This window comes from Ambystoma mexicanum, chromosome 14, assembly GCF_040938575.1.
Source record: "Ambystoma mexicanum isolate Mex_15411 chromosome 14, UKY_AmexF1_1, whole genome shotgun sequence".
NCBI lineage: Eukaryota > Metazoa > Chordata > Amphibia > Caudata > Ambystomatidae > Ambystoma > Ambystoma mexicanum.
The window spans coordinates 543,707,492-543,727,392 of record NC_090940.1 but is presented as its reverse complement, the minus strand read 5'-3'; the positions used below and the strand labels follow the sequence as shown (position 1 = coordinate 543,727,392).

At 42.5% G+C, this 19,901-nt stretch overlaps 1 pseudogene; it reads left to right on the top strand.

The window, feature by feature from the left end:
* Positions 1–19,901, top strand: part of LOC138526944 (cholesterol 24-hydroxylase-like) — a 309,525-nt pseudogene that overhangs the window by 118,195 nt on the left and 171,429 nt on the right.

Genomic DNA, 19,901 nt, shown 5'->3' with positions numbered 1-19,901 from the left:
ACAGGTAATTTCTAGGTCATAACGGAACTTGATCCTTGTTACTTTGAGCAGTGGCCATTACCCCCTAGCAACTTGCCTCTGCATGCACATTATTGACTAAATGGTGCCTGGCTCTGGTGTTCGTTATCATTTGAGTACGATGAAAACATGTTTTACAGATATAGGAACTAAGGCATGGATTGGGAAATTAAATTGCTGGAATAAACATATGTTTAAAAAATGCAAGTTTGGGTTAGAAACCATCTCTAAGACCATGAATGTATTAACAGTGCTGCTCTATATTGTAGGTCAGGAGACCACAGCTAATCAGTTAGCATTTGCAGTGATGTCGCTGGGCCGCAACCAAGAAATATTAAATAAGTAGGTAAACAAATGTTTCCTCTAAATGTCAGATATATTTTACTGTAATATGATTTTGCTCATCCGATGACTGGCCAAATAAGAGAAGTATAATTCTACATATTTATGTTTTTTTAGTAATTGTATTTTCAGGCTACAGTACCAAGGATTTCTGCTCCATTTCATAGATACCCCTTCACTCCCAACTCCTCTTGAAATGCAGGACTGCTGATAGAACAAGTAGACTCAGTGTGAGGCAGCATAGGGTTTGTTTGTCGCCCGCAAGTGCCTGCGAATGCCACACGGTTCTTTAAAAAATAGAACATGGTGATGTCAAAGTGAGACGGGTATATTATCTCACAGTCCACCTGAAGCCAGAAGTTATACTCCTATCCAATTTTATCAACTGTAAAATTATCTCCAAGTATTGGTCAATCCAGTATAAAACAAAACACCTCTTGTATATGGATGTTGTTCTACTCCACTAAATAGTCACAAAAAGTACATCTGTCAGTTTGTCTTATACAAAATGTTTAAAGCTACAAGGCACAAGGCAAACACCAGATAAGAAGATGTATGGCCTAATGAAGAGTTGGGATATAACAGTAACAACATCTGTATTTTCCCCAAACCGCCAATTTAATCCAGAAAAAATCCACCTATTCTGAGTTGGGTTCTCAAAGGGAAAATCTGCCAATGTTTGCATCCGCCCAGAGGTGGCAGTAACAATAGTAAGATGCTCCTATAATGTTTTTAAAGTTTTTCTTCCCTGTAGGGGGGAGAAGTGCAAGTGCTTTTATTCAACAGAGAGGAACACCTTTTTTAATGGGGGCATTATATAGGGATGAAAAGGTGGCCATGTCTGACGCCAGTACTCACTCGCCTCCTTTTCCATGCAATGGCTGAAAGTGTCACAATTGACCACTTGGGGCATTTAAAAGAAAATTATATCAGTACTATGAACCACTAATGTACATTATTCATGCCTGTCTTCAGAATGAATTTGGAAATAGATATATCTTTAAAAAGAAATACAGGAAATGGTACAACTGGAATGCCACCATACTAGTGCTGTTACCACTGGGGCAGTAATACACTGTGAATTGGGCAGAGTTTCAGGAATGCTACCAGCGGTAGTGGTAATTACCTCCAGCAGTATTCCTTCTCCAAAATCTGCTCACATTCCTAATGAGGCCTATAGAAATGTGAATTCCTCGTCAGATGGGAAGGGTGTTCGTCAATGAATGCCTATCACTAACCAAATAGTCTGGTGTGGGACGGGGAGCGGTTAGGTTAGGATGGAGTTATAGCATAATGTTTTTGAGGCAGAGGTGTATATATTCAGAGCTTTTTTGAATGTGATTAATAAGATTTACTACTTACATCAGCAGGAAACCTTGATTTCAGAGCTACAGGGTTTGCATCAATCATCTCCTGTGGCTCTCTCCTAAGTGCATTGATTCTGCAATGAACAGGATTAGCTAGTCGACAGGTTGCAAGGGCCTGGATGATTTGCATAGATTGTTGCTTGAGCGGGGGGTGGGTTCAGGTACAGAAGGCACTTGAAGGTCAGTCTGAGGATCTTGATACGCTCACACATTGGGAGGCAGTCAAGGGTCTAAGGGATTATTGTCCCTTTTATTTAGCCATGTAATGAGGATGACGTCAGCCCTTTGAACCTTCTGCTCCTTTGCAGAACATTATGTGTCCCACTTTCCCAGAAGAGGAAAAACAAATATCCCTTTCAACTGTCATAGGTTCTGATTTAATGTATGTTGTGTAACTACATAGAGGTAGCACTTGTTCCCGCTGACCTTCTTGGTCTCTGAATAGCGTCATCTGAGATTGACATTCGGCCACATCCTGTAAATCATTTCCAGTGAGCTACAATTTTATGCAATGTCCCTCTAAGCACAGGCCACAAACAGTTAAGCGTTCAGTGCAAAGTTCAGCGGTTCCAGGGTCATTTGCAGGGATGCTCTAAAGATACCTTGCAAGTGTGCCAACGTGCTGGGCACCAGGGATAGCAAGTGCCCACTGTCCAAAGTTTAGGAGAAAAGGTGTCTGATGTCAACATCTTCTAAGATCGAGAAAAGGATGGAAAGTGTACTGATGTTTGCACATTTATCGCAGCTGACCGATTATTCAAAGAGGATCCTTTTAGAAATAGGGGCTTGCGGTTTGGCAGTGGGTACAGTACTGCCTTCAACACAACTGTATTTGCTTAAATCAACTGAAACACATACAATGAACAAAGAGAGATACTTAAATTATTCTGCATTTACCCACAGGGCACAAGCTGAAGTGGATGAAGTTATTGGCTGCAAGAGAGACATTGAATATGAAGACCTTGGCAAACTGCAGTATCTGTCACAGGTAATACATGAAAGGATGCTGCAGAATCATTGACATCATTTTGGTGTCCTTACAATCAATACCTACCACTGCCCAAGCCAGTGATAACAAAGGGACCCCAATAAGGCCCAAGGTACCTTAGATACTCCCAACAGTGCTAATGCTCTAAAATAAATAAAACATGAAATTGTCATCTTTTATAGATAAATAGTTTGGTTGACCTACCAATGGTAAAATAGAGTTTTAACATTAGCACCTATCACGCTATTTCACATAATGAAAAATAAAGGTCTTTAGATCATGCTACAAGGAAAAACGATCTGGCCTAGGGCCTTAGCTTCAAAATAGTATGCAACAATAAAGGCAGTCTCAATCAAAATCCCACCCTCACCAAATAACTCAGGACCATGCATTTGGTTCAACAAACTTGCTGCACTACTAAAATGGCTAACCTTTCTTATTCTTCCAAAGAAGAATCTTCTAGCACAAACTGTGCACATTCCCAGTCGTTGGCCAGTCCCATACTTTACATGAGAACCACTTGATATAGATGTATTCAACCCATCATATTGTCCATGGATGTGACCGAATTACAATATGGACTCTTGCTTCTCAATGCTAGTATTGGGCTATCTTCGTTTCTTTAATATCAGAACATTGACTGGCAACATGTAAACTTTCAATAGTGTAGCTCAACCAATTTCCACTTTTGCAGAGAATTTTCTATCTGGCTTTTAAAGGAATAGTGCACTCAAAAATATTATTGTCCCGAGAGTTCGGGCATATGGTTTTAAGCAAACTGTGATTGATCGTAAAAACATTTCCTATGCACCTTACCTTAGTTTTTCACAATTTACACATGCAAAATCAACGAGCGGGGCGCAGTCATCTTGTGCTAATCTTATCCGTGGATCGATCGTCGTAAGTACAAGTGCCCCTGGGGCACTAAATCCTATCACCCGCCCCTGAAGCTGACATCACTATTCCTAGCGATATTCTCCACCTATTTTCATGACGTTAGTGGGCAGCGTAGCCAAACGCGCCCAGTCATCGCCTACGTCTTAACATCAGTTGACGCAGAACCCGGAATATCAACACACACATCCTGTCACAGCACAGCGCGTCCCAAATCGGAATAGAAAACACTATTTTTAAAGGAAACATCAATACTCTGCAATTTACAATGTGCTTTTATTTCACAAAAAACGCTCTGAGAACATCCAGTGATTTCAATTTACCACACATTTTTGAATGTCCTTGGGTTAGAGTGTCAAAATGTTATCATGAGGCACACAGTGTTCCTTTCGGGAGAAGATGCACATTCGACGCACCTTGAATCGCAAGGCTTCGGCATCAGCTTGTTGCTAGACCACCGTAAACGATGACAGGTTGCCCATTGTCGCTGGTACCACCAAAGGACATATCAGTCCCGGGTAATCGTCCCACATCAGCGTAATCGAAATCCATCCGTTTAGGCGTATCTGCCACTGCTGGCTGAAAAATCCATCTGTTGGAATCTGGAAACTATGCCATTCATAGGATGGCAAAATATAGCTGTGTATAAAACATAATGAAAATATATTTCAGTAGCTGTTCTTTATTCAAATGTATCCATTTACCGTGTAATTCTGCACCGGGTGAAACCTAATAACGAACACAAACCACAAACAATGGAAACACACAGCTGTGGACACTCAAGTTGTGAAAAAAACACATAACAGGTTATCATGCCATGTTCTTTCTAGGAAGGGGCGCCTGCTACCGTTTTTTAAAAATGTAACGGAACTGGCAACATCAAATTTCGACAAGCGAACCAAGTCCCTTTGGAAAATGTTCTGCACACGGCACATCCAATAATACAACTTTGATAGCACATACTGATATGCCATGGGACATAGTGGTTTAGATATCACTAGCCTGCATACAGGTTGTGTTTGCGGGTTGTCGATGAATAATCCTCACAATATGCTCCAACTAACAAACCACAACATTGTAAGCAAACAATCTTAATACTGTTGGCAATTAGACGATCCTTGCCCACCTTTCCCCTCGTTCGTCACTCTCGAAACATAACATATGTAATAACCAAGGGAGGAGGCGTAGCCAACCCCTCCACCCCCGACATTCTGGTACACCACACCACATTGCAAATAACACATACACTATAGTTTGAAGCCCAGCATTAGGAAACCATTTTGAAATAGCCGAATGACATCTTTCTACTAGGCCCGAAAATCCACCTCTCTGTACAAATGCAGCTCTCCCATCCCCAGCGCCTCGCTCAGCCAGCCCACATCATCTCCTCCCCATCGCCACGTATGCGCACGCCCTGTTCTCACAGAGGAATGTACTCTGCGGATAGAGTGAGACACTAACAAGTCATAAATCCAAGTTCCCATTCATCTCCACTGAACTTTCCATGCAGTAACAACCTCCACCCCGCCAGGCCTGAGCTCACCCGCTGAGACTCCGCAGTTCGTTTCATGCTGATATCCATCTGACCCTCCCGTGCCCTGATCAGTCATGGAAACACATCACAGCCCTTATCCCATGTAGTAATATATTCTCCCAAAAGCAACACACATCTACCTATATCCTGAGGACCCAAGCAGGGCAGATGATCGTGCAAGTCCAGATGAGGGGGGAAAGGGGAAAAGAGCCAGACAAAAAGTTGACAGAGGATACATTTGAAAAGACAATTTAGGCCATCAACGCCAGAGCCATGCATTGCATGTGTGGATGTGGTTTGGGTCTAGCAGTGGGATTCACAGGCACCTAGCAACCACGGACATGTATGTTATCGTTCGAGGACTAGTAATATAAATTAAGGGAAGGAAAAAGATATAAATTAATGAATCATAAACCAGATTAAATCTGCATAATTAAACACTGCTTAATACTTTTTATAGCATTGAAATTCGAGTTTAATAGCATTCCATTGTTGGTGTATAATGTAGAAACATTGGGGAACATATCCCAAAAGTTATAGTGAGCACATTAAGAACACTGTTGCAAATCATTTATACCGGGAAGTCAAATGTTCAACAAGTTCAGCTTTAGGTGGACAGGGCACGTTTGCAATGTTTTGTGGCCTTTTATGTGTCCGAGGAACAAAATCAGGATCCATTCCATGAGTATGCATGGCCAACACAGTCAAAGTGAGATCTTTCACAAAATCGAATCCCATTTCCTGGTATATTGGCTTTGCCACCCATGTTTTGCTTTGTTTTGCAAAGGCCAAGGTGTAATGAAGCAACCCAAAGTTTCCGGCAGTTCTCGATTGTTCGCTACCTAGGTTCTTGTTATGCGCTAATACAGCTAGTAATGTTCGGGCTTGCATACCGTATGTGCCGAAATGCAACCTTTTGGGCCTGTACTTCAGGCACATATTGTGGAACACCTCCAGAATTCTGTGAGTCCCTTCAGGTCTCCTGAAAGAGTTTTGTCATACACAATCTTCTGAAGAGCTTTGTGTGGGGGTTAAAATGGCACCAACCAACTTCTTCTTGCGTTCCTGCTCCTCTGATAACGGTCTTTGTGCACATTCGTGAAAATTATGGTTTTCTGTCCATGAGTGAATGTTGGAACAGTGGTGCATCAATGAGCACCATTTTTCAAGTAGAATTTCCACAGACCCATCAAACGTTTTGGAGCTCCACCAAAGATAGTTGCTGAAATACTGAGACTGCTTTAAAATATTTTCCGAACCCTTCTTTTTTAGCAGCAGCTTTGATTTTTGTATTCACTAATTTGGCAATGTGCCATACATCAAATTGATGACGAATGTTTGGAAACGGCTCTCTCATGGCCTTGGCTATTGAAATATGTTTGTTAGTGGCTATGAGGTCTATTTGCATTCCCCTCGATTGAAGATGTTCGAGGGATTTTATGAAACCATGTTTCTCCATGGCCACTGAGGATTTACATTGAGACACCTGCACTATCTCCGAACTCACAATCGTTTTAGTTTCCATGTCCTGAAAGTGGCATTTGCAGTACTTTGCTGAAAATCCGGGGCTGTCACACTGTCCGAGAAAGCATCCTTTGTTATAACCATTTTTCCATTGTAATTTAATCTGAAAATCCTCAATGTGATAATTTGAACTTCGGACGAAAAATGGAATGTAATTAAATTAATAAATATAAGCTTTTTATGTTGCCCTATGTGCTATAAAGTGTCCCTATCCACTTTCAGAAATGTGTTTGATAAACCAATAAATCCCCAATAAAGTTAGTATATTTTTGGTTTGTGTATATTTGAAAATAAGATGGTTACTCGTGAATAAGTTAATCATAGTAGAGACCCCTTTCATAAAACCAGTCTGTAGGGGAGACATACATACATTTTCTTGCACCAAGTCAGATAAATGACTCGAAAGATGTTCACAGAACCTTTTTGGTGGAACATCTTGTAACACAGTCATTCTATAGTTCATTGGGTTAACTCTATACCCAGCTTTAAACATTGCTATCGTAATTCAGCCGTTTCGATTTTTAGGAATTAGTTCTAGAAAGTAACATATCTTATAAACTGGAGTCAGCTTTTCAGCCTAAATAAAATGTAGGATTTTTAACAGGACCATCATCAGTTAATCTGGAGCTTCTGCCCTTAATACAGGTACTATAGCTCATTGGCAATGCGCTCGTCCAGGAAGCAAGAAGAAGCAGAGCAACACAGGTTCGAAACCCGGGTCAGCGCTTAGAAACCTCCTTCGTATGAAACGTGTTAGAAATAACCAATTATTATTACAATATTTTCATATTTGAGCTGTCTTACAATTTGATAAAATTCAATATTATTTAATTATATATGATCTCACTCAAATTATTCAATACTTTATAAATCTCTTTTAAATTAATCTGACAACCTTGTTCTAAAACATCAGTGGTTTTAACTATGTCACGGGCCACTACTCTGCTCTTTAGGGGCTGCAAATGAAATCCAGAATTTCCATTGTTAGGTGATGCATGCAGATCCTCCTGCTCAAAAAAATCTAGCATACTCGAGTTTAACATTTTACTTCACATTGTTACTTAATTATCATGTTAGGATTTGGTTATTTTTTACTAAAAGTAGCATAATTACTTTTTTAACTCTGTTTTTTTTAAACCTATTTAACAACTTTCTTCATTCTTAATCCTCCCTTTTTCTATGAAGAAGGCAGGAGTCATAATCATTTCAGAGGCTTGTTTTTATTTTACACTGCATTCCACATTTAAGCCCAATTTATTTTTTGCATTCTTGCAAAAATCACACATTGCTCTCTTTGCAATCTTCAACTATCTTCCGATTACCCTGTTTCAAAAAACCCATACAACCATTTCCTATTGATTCTCTTACAGGTATTTCATAGGAATCATAGAATAAACTTTACGTTCTTTTTAGAATATTATATTCTAATAAACTAAGGTGTGTGTTTGTCCCAACTGACATTGCTTGAAAAAAAAAAGTGTTTTTTATTCTTTCTTGGATCGCCACTCAAGCAAACACTTATTTGTGTTCTGAGTTCTATGATAGTAGTTGTTATTAATATGCAATTTTTTGGTAAATGATGTATTGACCACAGAAGAATGAAAGATTACACTGGCAGTTCTGTGGTTAGGACATGCGACTGCAGCTGCACACAGATGTCGGAGGCAAGTGGCAAGATGGCTGAGCATCTTACTAGAATGCCTTCTATGATAAGTTCTAAAATTGTTGATTTCCTTAATAGAAGTGTCTAGCGTCCCACCTCTTTCTAGAAAGAAAGGCATAGGTGGGAGTTTAATGTATGTGGTGTTATTTGTAGGCTAACTTAGCTGTTGTCTGTAACATGATTTTCTTAATGGCTGACCTGTATAGTGATGAAGTAGGCCAGTTTGCTGCAAATCCAAGAAAAGCCAAATCATTCTTTCCTATGTATGGTCATGTGACCCCATGAGTGGATCTTTGGGTCAAAGAAATAGAAGACAGCCAGAAAGGAGGAGTGACATGCAGCACAGAGCAAGTCACGTAGGAGATGTGAGACAGGCATGCTATCAAGAGAGAGACAGACCAAAGATATTTGCTAAAGTTCCTGGGTTGGTGTAATGCCTAGCTGGCCCTAACACTAAAGGGATGGTTGCCCTAACTGATGTTTCTAAGGGCCATAAAAGTTTGAAAGTCCAAAATAAAAATCAGTCTGTGTCTAAGCCTATGCTAACCCTCACTCTTTGACAAAAATATGAAAAATATGTTTAGGAAGTCTTTCAAAAGCAAAGAAAGTGGTGGTTCAATAAAAATAGGAAACTAGGATTGGTTTCAGGTAGTCTTCTCACCAGGTGTAGGTTGTTCAGCTTCCAAAGAATAAGGTCATTCAGACGGGACTGTTCATAGGACCTTCTCCATAGTTCAGACAATGCAAATTGTCCTTCCCGTGCCCACTGGCATTTTTCTTAGCTTTCCCGTGCACACTTGCACACTTTTCCACTCTATCGGGCCGCTTGCACCCGCCTGTCTCCTTTCGTGTCACTTGTGCCCTCTTTAATAAAGTCCTTTCACTTCATGCCCCTTGCGCGTTCTGCTTTCTTGATTTCTCTTACTTTTCCTTGATTTCCAACCTTGTCCCTCTTCTTTCAATTTAAATCGCTTTGCTTGTTTCCCTTAATCTCTTTTCCGCTTCATGCCGCTTTCTGCATTCCTTTCGCCCGCTCCGCTTCAGTCAGCTGCATTCTCCTGAGTCTCTGTCTCTGTCTCTCTCTCTCTCTCTCTCTCTCTCTCTCTCTCTCTCTCTCTATCTCTCTTTCTCCCTCTCTCTCTCCCTCTCTCTCTCTCTCCGTCTCTCTCTCTCTCTCTCTCTCTCTCTCTCTCTCTCTCTCTCTCTCTGTCTCTCTCTTTCTCTCTCTCTTATTTTCACGAGACTCACCCGGGCAGCAGCGCATTGACAAGCGGTCCCTTCTGAATGTATGGGCCTGAGGTCAGGGTCTCATCACATGGCCGGCACACCTCCCAAGGGAACAAGCAATGTTCTGACCGCCAATAGCAGCCTGCCGGATGCTTCGCTCCGGCTCTCTGGATACACGGCTCCTTAGCCACCCTACAGCCCCTCAAAACCCCCGGCCCAATGTCTCAAGACGCTTTTCTCCTCGGGACCATAGCTCCTGCTACTCTCTGCTCCGTGGCTCCCCTGGTCCAAACAACGTCCCCAGGACGCTCTCTCACCTGTGTAGAACAAAACCTTTTATAGTTGAAAAAACATTGTGGAGTCGGGTGTGAGTGATAATTAGTAAATGCCTGATTCTGCCTGAGTCTATCAATGGGAAAACTTAAGTTCTTTCTGCAGCCGGATTCCCTTACAATCCCCATGTTATTTTTATGGGAAATCTTCACTACTCCGGGTTGCCTCTTCCTCTTCCAAGTATTTGTTGGAAATAATGGGTTTGGAAATAACCCATGAAAGCTGACGGAAAAGGTTTTGAGCTGGAATGGGAAAAGGGGGAATACCATGTCTCGCCCTTGGGTGTTCTCCTCCCAATCCCCGGTGACCCTCCACTGAGGCGATCCTACCCTGCTTGTCCACCCCCAGGGTCGGGATCCAAAAGCGATGGCCCTTCCATGACCAACTGACTAGAGGATCCAGGCAGAGTAGGTGGGAGAACACGATCAGCTTTCTCACAGAGACCATTGGAAGAACGTGGAAGGAGGCAGCAGTTTTGCTAAAAATCCAAGGCTTACCCAGAACACATGAAAGCTGAGATACCAAGACGCTGCAGCGATGCTGATGGAAAGAAGTGCTACACGATTGGCAAGTCTGCAACAACCTTGAAAGTAGATACTTGAAGGGAGAGAAGCGTATAGTCAGGCACATGCTATGAGTAAGCATGCGGTAAAGATGATTACTGGGAAAGAGAGAGAGAAGCTTTTGCAGGATAACCTGCGACATAGAGGAAGTGACCAATGGGGAAGGCCCAGAATAATCCACCTTAAAGAGATGGTGAAATAAGGCTGAAAGACTAAGATACCAGAGAGGAAATGAGCAGGTTGCAGTTTAGGCCCGTAGCTAATAGGATAACACAAGCCATACAAAGGGAATCCCCAGCAAGAATAACATGTTGAGAATTGTGATTCCAAGACTCCAAAGGCCAAGCACATTGGCACTGACAAAGATAAGTGAAGCAGAGAAGTATTACACATTGTGAGTTGTGGCTCCAACACTTCAAAACCCTAAGCCAAGACATCCAAGGGAAGCAGAGAAGAATCATGAATTAGGAGTTGCTATTCCAATTCTCTAAAAGCCTATCATGGTAGCACTGACAAATCCGAGGTAACCAGAGAAGAATTGCATACTGGTAGTTGTGGTTCCAACACCTCAACACTGTGGTTCAGTTAACTTGGCAAAGCTAAGGGAATCAAGAAAGAATTGCATACTGAAGGTTGTGGTTCACATATTCTAAAAGCACAGCGACACCAACAAAGCCACGCACACCAGAGAAGAATTGCACATTGGGAATTGTGGTTCCAACACTACAAAGCCATACTGCAGTAGAAATGACAAAGCCAAGAAGAAATGCACATTGGCAGTGGTTACAATACTCACATCCTAGGCCAGTGGGGCTCACAAATCATTGCATATTGTGTCCCTGGATGCGTGGGATGTATACAGCACATATTCAAGCTAGCAAGGAATGGAGCACCGCACACAAAAGAGGAGACTACAGAGAGGGGCTATGGCGAGTCGAGGTGAAGAAAGTGGGGGCAAGTGGAGTTATTTGGGTGTCAAAGGGTGACCAGCTGTTCCTAGAAGAAGTAGGTCTTCAGTTATTTCCTCAGGTGAAGGTGCGATAAGGCACATCTGATGCAGAGTGTTGGTGCATGGCAGGAGAAGGCAGGCATTCTGGGTCTTTACTTCTTGCAGCTCGCTTCTGGTGCTGCAGGAGCCTTCAGAGATGTTGAGTTTTACAGCCACCCCATTGTTGAACATTAAACCTATTCTGGTACTTTGAGTCCTAAAGTAAATGCAACAAGTTTGAGGAGTAATATAATGCCCCAAAGACCAAGAATGTTGAGATTGACTGAGTTTGAAGCCATATGTTTGGATATAACATGTAGTTATTTCATTCAAAGGATTTAACTTGGGTGACATGCAATGCCTGCATTAAGGACATATACTAATGTTCATATAGTGACATATAGTGACACTGCTCCTTGCATGCTACATGATTTAATTATTGACTCTCTTGTCTGCTCCTTACTCACCTAGGTTCTTAAGGAAACCCTGCGGTTATACCCTACAGCTCCCGTCACTGCACGTCTGCTGGAAAACGAGACAGTAATTGAAGGAGTCAAAATCCCAGCTAATGTTATTATGATTGTAAGTTGTTACAACGCAAGTTGAGGGGTTGCAATGATGAGCAGGTTGACCAGGTTGGATTAAGAGACTTTAGTGGGTTCGTGGTACATAAGTCACAGGTAATAAGTTACAGGCAGAATAAGTACATAAGGGAGGGAAGCATCCACCGGTCCCCCTCTGCCCAGTTCATTTTCTAACTGCAGAGGGAGAACCTTGGCACTCATACCATAACATTCTACATGGAATGCACCACACAAAACATTCTGGACTCAAGCTCACACATACATAGGGAATGGCCTCAGACCCAGGGTAGGTTAAAACATAACACATCTCCCCCCTTTCATAACAATACAATAAAGGAGAAAAGCAGGGGAAGAAGTAAATGAACACATAAATCTCAAAGAACTATATTCTTCCAAAACCCATCCTGCAAACAACTGAAGCAAAATGCTATTCCCTACCAATTCCATAATATAGCTATGAATAGCTAAAACACTACAAAAACACTCACCAGAACCATAATGGCCAATTATGGAACTCATCCACAGGGGACCAGCCCACAGTCATATAAGCAATCCTAACCGCCTGCATCACCTCATTAACCCTGTATCACCCTTCACCAACAACAACAGCTTCCTGAAGAAACCACAGGGTTAAACCCTCTATCTGCCTAAAGCATAAACCTATTGAGGCACAATGAGCCTCAACATAACATACTGCTGGGCACCAACCACAATATCGATGACGTAGATAACCAAAGTTGATACCCAACCAAAAGGTCAAAATTTACTTACCAACAAATTGACGCAAGCAGTGTGCCAACACAATACCAGGTCTTTAACCTGGCCACAGACTTCGAACAACCAATGCTCACCTGAGCATTTACCCATGACTCTACTGACTGCCCGCTGCAGCTTAGCACAAGACATAGGCACCTTAGTTCTGATGCCTAATAGCATTGCAACTAGAGTGCACTGCGTGTCATCACACACTGACACTCAGACAACCATACAACCGCAATCATTCAGGTGGTCAACTTTAATTACTCACACAGTTACTCCTAAAACAATTAATGAACGAATTCAGAATGACTTTTGGGAATATAAGCCATGTAAGTAAATCACCATAGCGAGTCCCAAAATCATTCTTGCAGAGTCCACTTTTCTTTTTAAAATTACTGTGGAAACAAAATTAGGTTGAGAACAAACATTTTCAAGTGACTATGATACAGATATGCAGTTCTCCCAAAACACTCCTAAAATCCATATAGTTACAAGACAAATTCAGCATTACAAATTTTGAATATCCGGAATTTTAGTTGCGCCACAATAAGAGTTCAAAATGTAATGCTTGCAGAGTCTTTGTATTAATGTGCCTGTGGAGAGAATTTGGATTAGTGCATAAAGAAAACAAACACTTGACATTTCACAAGGTAACTTTTCTATTGGCTGCCTAAATTCAACATAATCCAAAACATTTTGCCAAAACCACTTTTGGCACCATGAAATACCTTGACCAATAGTCACTACTGACCCTAAATGTAGTGGCACCCTACCGCAAATACCACTAGCAGTGGCAATGTGCCTGGACAGAGCATTTCACATGCTACCTCATGAGGTACACCAAGACCAAAACACCACTGTCAGTGGCGCTGTGTCACTAAATGGCCACCATGCGTGGCTTGCCACCGCCACCATGCAACATTATATCCTTGCTACAATGTCAAATCAATTTGGAGCTACTGATACGGGAACCACATTCCCAAACAATGCCAACACCACATTGTTACAATGATGCACCAACACCAATAAAGAGACCCACAGCACATGGCCACTGTAAATCAACACTCCTGCCAAAGCTATTGGCACAAAAAACAGGAAACTCCTTTCCCAGAAGCATGTTATAGAATGCCATATAACAAACCATAAAAACTACACCACAATGCCTGCAAAATGTGACCCATGTTTTCATATATCACATTCCCAACGTGATGCATTGCCTTCATTTTCATTTTCCAAACAACATTTTAGCATGTGATGGCCTTTGCATTTACAATATAAAGAAACGTTGCATGGGTACATTGCATGTTGCTTTCAACTCTTAAATATCAGCTCAATAAAATGGCAATGTCACAAAAAAAAAATTGCAATGTACATAAGGCAAAACATTTTGAGTTCGCACATTACACTTTCAAGAAAATCGAAAGGCAGAAACACTTTCCTGAAGATCCGATCAGACAAAATGGAAATGCTAATAGAAAATAAATGCCTGCCGCTTTCATTTTGATAGCCTTGAAATGCATCTTCCAGTCATTGCAGTACATGTAACTTTCCAGTAATGCCGAAGGTAATGAACAGTCAATCCAGCTGCGCCTTTAACTCCTAATCAGTGTTAATATGACTTGCAGCCGCTCCTTTTTACAGCATGTTCAAACACAGCTTGTAAAAGTCTTATGAACGTGGGCGTGATGTCAAATGCCCGGCTACTTCTATGCGCATTATCGCTGGAGCCACTTGCACTGCTGATAAGCAGAGTCTCTCTTTTGTTCCCCCGACCCCTTGCTCTGCCAATAACACGCCATTGACCTCTTGTGAAGCGCCAAACTAAAAATGCGCCTATGCCTTCATATATTAAGAAGCCATTGCTGTGGCAGATGCAGAACAAATGAAAGTGAGCAGCGCTGACCCCCAAAATCACTATAAATGTCCCTCACTAATCAGTCATGCAGGACATGGGGCGCGCTCACCTTGGGTCCGGGGGGTGGGGGGGTGGGGCGGTGGATGCTTCTGGTTCCTCACTCCTTTTTGGTGGGCAACTTCCTGTGCACCATATTCCTTCTGGCACAAGTTTGCTTCTTTTCTGTCCTTTCTTGCTGCTTTTCAGCCCCATCTGGTTCCTCACTCCTTTTTGGTGGGCAACTTCCTGTGCACCATATTCCTTCTGGCACAGGTTTGCTTCTTTTCTGTCCTTTCTTGCTGCTTTTCAGCCCCAGGTACACCTCAATCACCAAAATCCTCGTCGCCAGTGTTACAACGCAAGTTGAGGGGTTGCAATGATGAGCCAGGAGACCAGGTTGGGTTAAGAGACTTTAGTGGGTTCGTGGTACATAAGTCACAGGTAATAAGTTACAGGCAGGATAAATACATAAGGGAGGGAAGCATCCACCGGTCCCCCTCTGCCCAGTTCATTTTCTAACTGCAGAGGGAGAACCTTGGCACTCATACCATAACATTCTACATGGAATGCACCACACAAAACATTCTGGACTCAAGCTCACACATACATAGGGAATGGCCTCAGAGCCAGGGTAGGTTAAAACATAACATAAGTCCTGTGTCATAAAGAGCAAATGAACATTGTTGTAGGCTAGTAGTGGGTAGGTGGCAGTACAATAGTACATTTAGCTATTTGTACTCTCTTTGTTTGAAATATCTATATTTGTATTCTACTTCCAGTGTACAATTTGACATTTTTACCACTACCTTTCTAGTGTGGTTTATTGGTCCAGGGAAACCATTAGGCAGGGCCACTGTAACATCCTTCTACTCCTGGTGGCAGTAGAGTCACATTGATGGCAAAGCTTAGTTGTGTTCAGGACTCTGAAGGCATTCTGTGAAACAGACAACAAAATGCATGCACTGGAATGTGGCTGGATGGCATGTAGCAATCAGCAAACACAAATGCATGGGTATAGAGCGCTTTGATTGTTTACAGCTGCATAATGATCTTGCATTTGGCCACATTGCGCAATTGCCCGTTTGAGAACCCTTTCCCCCTCTTTTCATCCCTGCACTTCCAGTGGACTGGACTCGTTGGACCAATCTATACCCTCTTCTCTGGCAACAGCTCCTCCCCCTTGCCAGCTCGCCGCAGCCAGTGCAAGTGTTCACCCGTACCAGCATAGGCCCACTGATGTGTTTCACTGTTTGGTTTGCTCACCGCTACCGTACCCTCTTTTTATTAACCCAGTGGTTGTTCCAAATTCTACCTGGCACAAGCCAACTGTTTTTGGAGTCTCTGAGTTATTGCCCTCTCTCCATCATTTCTTGGCCGCTGCTTCTATGCTATAGCAACATTAATAACTCCACCCTTCCTGTAGTTTCCACAATTACTCTCTTAAGCTCTCTGTTGCTTTCCAAAGATAGGTATGCGCTGAATAAACACCCAAATAATGATAATGGGTTGGTGGGAGGAAACTGTGGCATGGTCGGAAAAGTTTGACAAATTCAATAATCATGTGGTGCTATCGCATTGTTTTAATGATGATGTACTTTGACAAGGACCAGAAGCAACTTTGCACCAGAATTTTGATTGTTTGGATGAGAATGAATTGAACTTGAAATTAACCATGACCACTAGTTTTGAAAAATTGATATTCCTTGATATTAAATGTTATGTTGCAAATATTCAAATGGCTTCTAGGTTTCAGGAAAACTAAGTCTTCTACTTCCATACCTCATGGCAACAGTTACCAAACCATTCATAAACAGTATCCCTTTTGAAGAGTTGTATCGGGCCAAACATAATTGTTCTAGAGACTGTGATTTCAGGGCAGAATTGCGATCAATTGAAAATGGCTTCTTGGCTAGAGGCTATACCTGTCATGTGATTAAGAAACCTTTTCAGAAGGTGATGTACATTGATAGGAATGACATGTTGAACAAACAGGAGAAACAGGTGCATGACGGTTGTAATATGAGGTTCATCGTGCAATACAGTAATCAAGCGGGCATAGTTAGGAAGATATTGACTAAACATTGGCCCATTTTACAAAGTGATGAGCACCTCAAAAAACTCTTGAGTAACACTCCTCAAATAACTTTATCCTAACCCCTGAGTCTGAAGGACAAAAAAGTCTGCCTTATAGTCCGTGTTATGACACAAATTGGTTAACTCAACACACATTTTAGAAATGGCAAGATGTGTGATCATGCAATGGTTTGTAACCAACTGCCCTATGATGATTATCTGGAAACATGGATAATCAATCATGTTATAATAACTTGTTTAACCAAGTTTGTTATGTACCTGATTATATGTCCATGTGGTCTGATATATTGCATCCAAGATAGGGTCTCTAAAGTTACGTATCTTGCAACATTACAAAGCCATCGAAAATGGGAATATTAGTTATCCTTTGACCATACATTTTGTTGAAGTGCATAATTGTGACGTAACTGGAATGAAATATCCCTGAGCATATGAGAAAAGGGAATATAGAGCTGAAATTGCGTCAACCTGAGTCAAAACTCATAATTAAAATGAAAACCATGAAACCTAAGTGTTTAAATGAAGACAAGGATCAATTTGTCTTTCAGAATTAAATACCATGAGTGGAATTATATTAGTTAGCTGAATTAATTTGTTGTATTTTATTTTATTAAGTTTTGCCCATATGGGCTGGATTCTAGTGCTGGTGGATAACTAATGAATGATACACGCGTTTGCAATTATTTTGGTCTCTGCAACTTTCAACAAGTCACGTATTTTACACTTCATTAGAGATCAATGTTTTTAACTTATTTTCTGCACTTGCACTTAGAGCTCTGAATTGCATGTTTAAATTTGATATGAATTGGACCTTCATTTCAGTATGTTTAACGATTGGTTTAGATATGATGTATGATTGGTTATTTATAATGCGCTTAATACCCAGAGGTTTCTAATCGTGGATCCGGGGATCAAACCTGTATTAGTCTGTGTCGTCTTGCTTCCAAAGCGAGCACGTTGCCCCTGAGCTATCCTCCCGAGACGATGTGTTTTCTACTGAAAAACGTGATAGGTTTGAGAATTGTATGTATTAGTAATAGTACTGTTTGAATGTTCAAAATGTCCCCATATTGTAGAGTTTTAGCACATGGTCACTGTATCATGTAATCTGGTGGTGCAACAGGAAATTAACAGTCCTCTCTTCTATATTATGTGATATATGATATGATATGGCATTCATAACGCGCCTGTACACATGTGTCTCTAGGCGCGACAAGACAAGGAGGGGGAAACAGATGGAGGGCAAAACCACAATCTTACTAGGCCTTGTGTCATTCAGATCGCACAAGCGCAGGGAAGGGAAAGGGGCGAAGTGCAAAGGAGGGGGGTAGAAGTGCAGGCAATCAAAAAGTGCAGCCAGCGGGTGTCTCAGTGCAGGTAATCAGAAAGTGCAGCCAACGGGTGGCCAACAAGTGCAGGGAGAGGGGACTGTAGGGTAACAGATACAGACCTCAAGTTCTTGGGGAGCCAAGAGGCAGTGCAAGTTGCAACTTGACAGGCAGGGACCTGGGCCCAGGTTCATAGGGTGGCTAGGTGAACCAGTGCATGAAAGAGACGGGTCATTAGCAGGGGAGTGGAAGTGAAGAGGAAAGTCTTGAGTTGCATCTGGAACCGTAGATGGTTCTGCTCAAGTTTGAGAGAGGCAGGGAGGCTGTTCCAGAGGAAGGTCCCAGGCGAAGAAAGAGATCTTCCCCCAACTCTCTGCTTGGAAAAGCGACTGACCCTCAGAGAGTTGGAGGTGGATGAGCAGAGTGCTCGAGAAGGTAGATACTTAGGAAGAGAGAGTTGGAGGTAGTGCAGTCCCAGGCCCCAGAAAGCCTTGTGGATAATGCAGAGGGTCCTGAACTTGATCCTTACAGCCACGGGGAGCCAGTGAAGAGATTTCAGTGCTGGAAAGATATGATCCCTGGGCTTGAGGCCAAGGACAATGCAGTCCTGTTCTGGATAAGCTGTAAAGGGCGAAGAGTAGAGACAGGCAGATTTAGGAAGAGACTGTTGCAGTAGTCCAGCCTTGAGAGGACCAGAGCTCTGGAGACAGTGAGCTTCTGGGGGAAAGTGAGGAAATGAAGAATACCTCTGAGGAGGTGAGTTGATAGTTTGACTTCTTAGAGATGTCAGAGATGTGAGGAGAGAAGGAGAGGGTGGAGTCTAAGATTACCCCAAGTTTCTTCCCCTCACAGTTTGGAGCAGGAAGAGGACCCAGAGTGGGCGGCCAGAGAGAGATGAAAGAAGGGAGCTGGTGTTCTGGTGAGGAGGCTCTCCGTCTTACTGGCATTAAGACAGAGATCATTGGTGGCACACCACTCCTGAATTGCAGACAGACTGTCAGGAATGAGAGAAGGAGTAGAGGTGACCGAGGGGAGCCTGAAGGAGAGCTGGGCATCATCCAAAAGTTGGAGCAAAGAGCAGCGATGCGGTGGGCAAGAGGAGCCAGGTATTTGTTGAACAGCCAGGGAGAGAGATTAGACCCTTGGGCAGCACCACAGGTAGAGAGATAGTAGAGAGGAAGGACTTGAGTTGGACCTGAGAGGGTTGGTCAGTGAGAAAATAGGTCAACCAGGCCAGAGAGGTACCAGGTTATCATGGAGGCGCTTGAGCTGGATGGCATGGTGAACCGTGTCGAAGGCAGAAGAAAGATTGAGGAGAATGAGGACAGACGGTTGGTTAGAGTCAAGTTGGAGAGCAGGTCTTCACAGATGCTCAGGAGAGCAGTTTCCATGCTTCTGGCCGCTCTGAAGCCAGACTGATGGTCATGTAGACAACCAACATATTCAATGCGAAGGTTAAGGTGAGAGATGGCCAGCTTTTCCAAGAGTTTGCACACGAAAGGAGTGATATAGATCGCGCGATAGTTAGCCGGAGAGGAAGTATCAGCACATCGTTTCTTTAAGAGAGGGTGCACAAGGGAGTGCTTCAGGGGGGAGGGGAAGCTTCCAGTGGCGAAAGAGTGATTGCAGAAATTGGCAAAGGCTAGAGCAGGGGTGTCAATGTGGTCCTTGATGGTTCTGGAGGAACAGGGAAGAACCTGTTTTAATAAGACTTTCATAGATCGGACTTGTCTAGAAACGTTGTCAGGGGTGAACAGGGGAAAGGAAGAGAAGGGAGGAGGAAAGGCAGCCACAAGAGAGT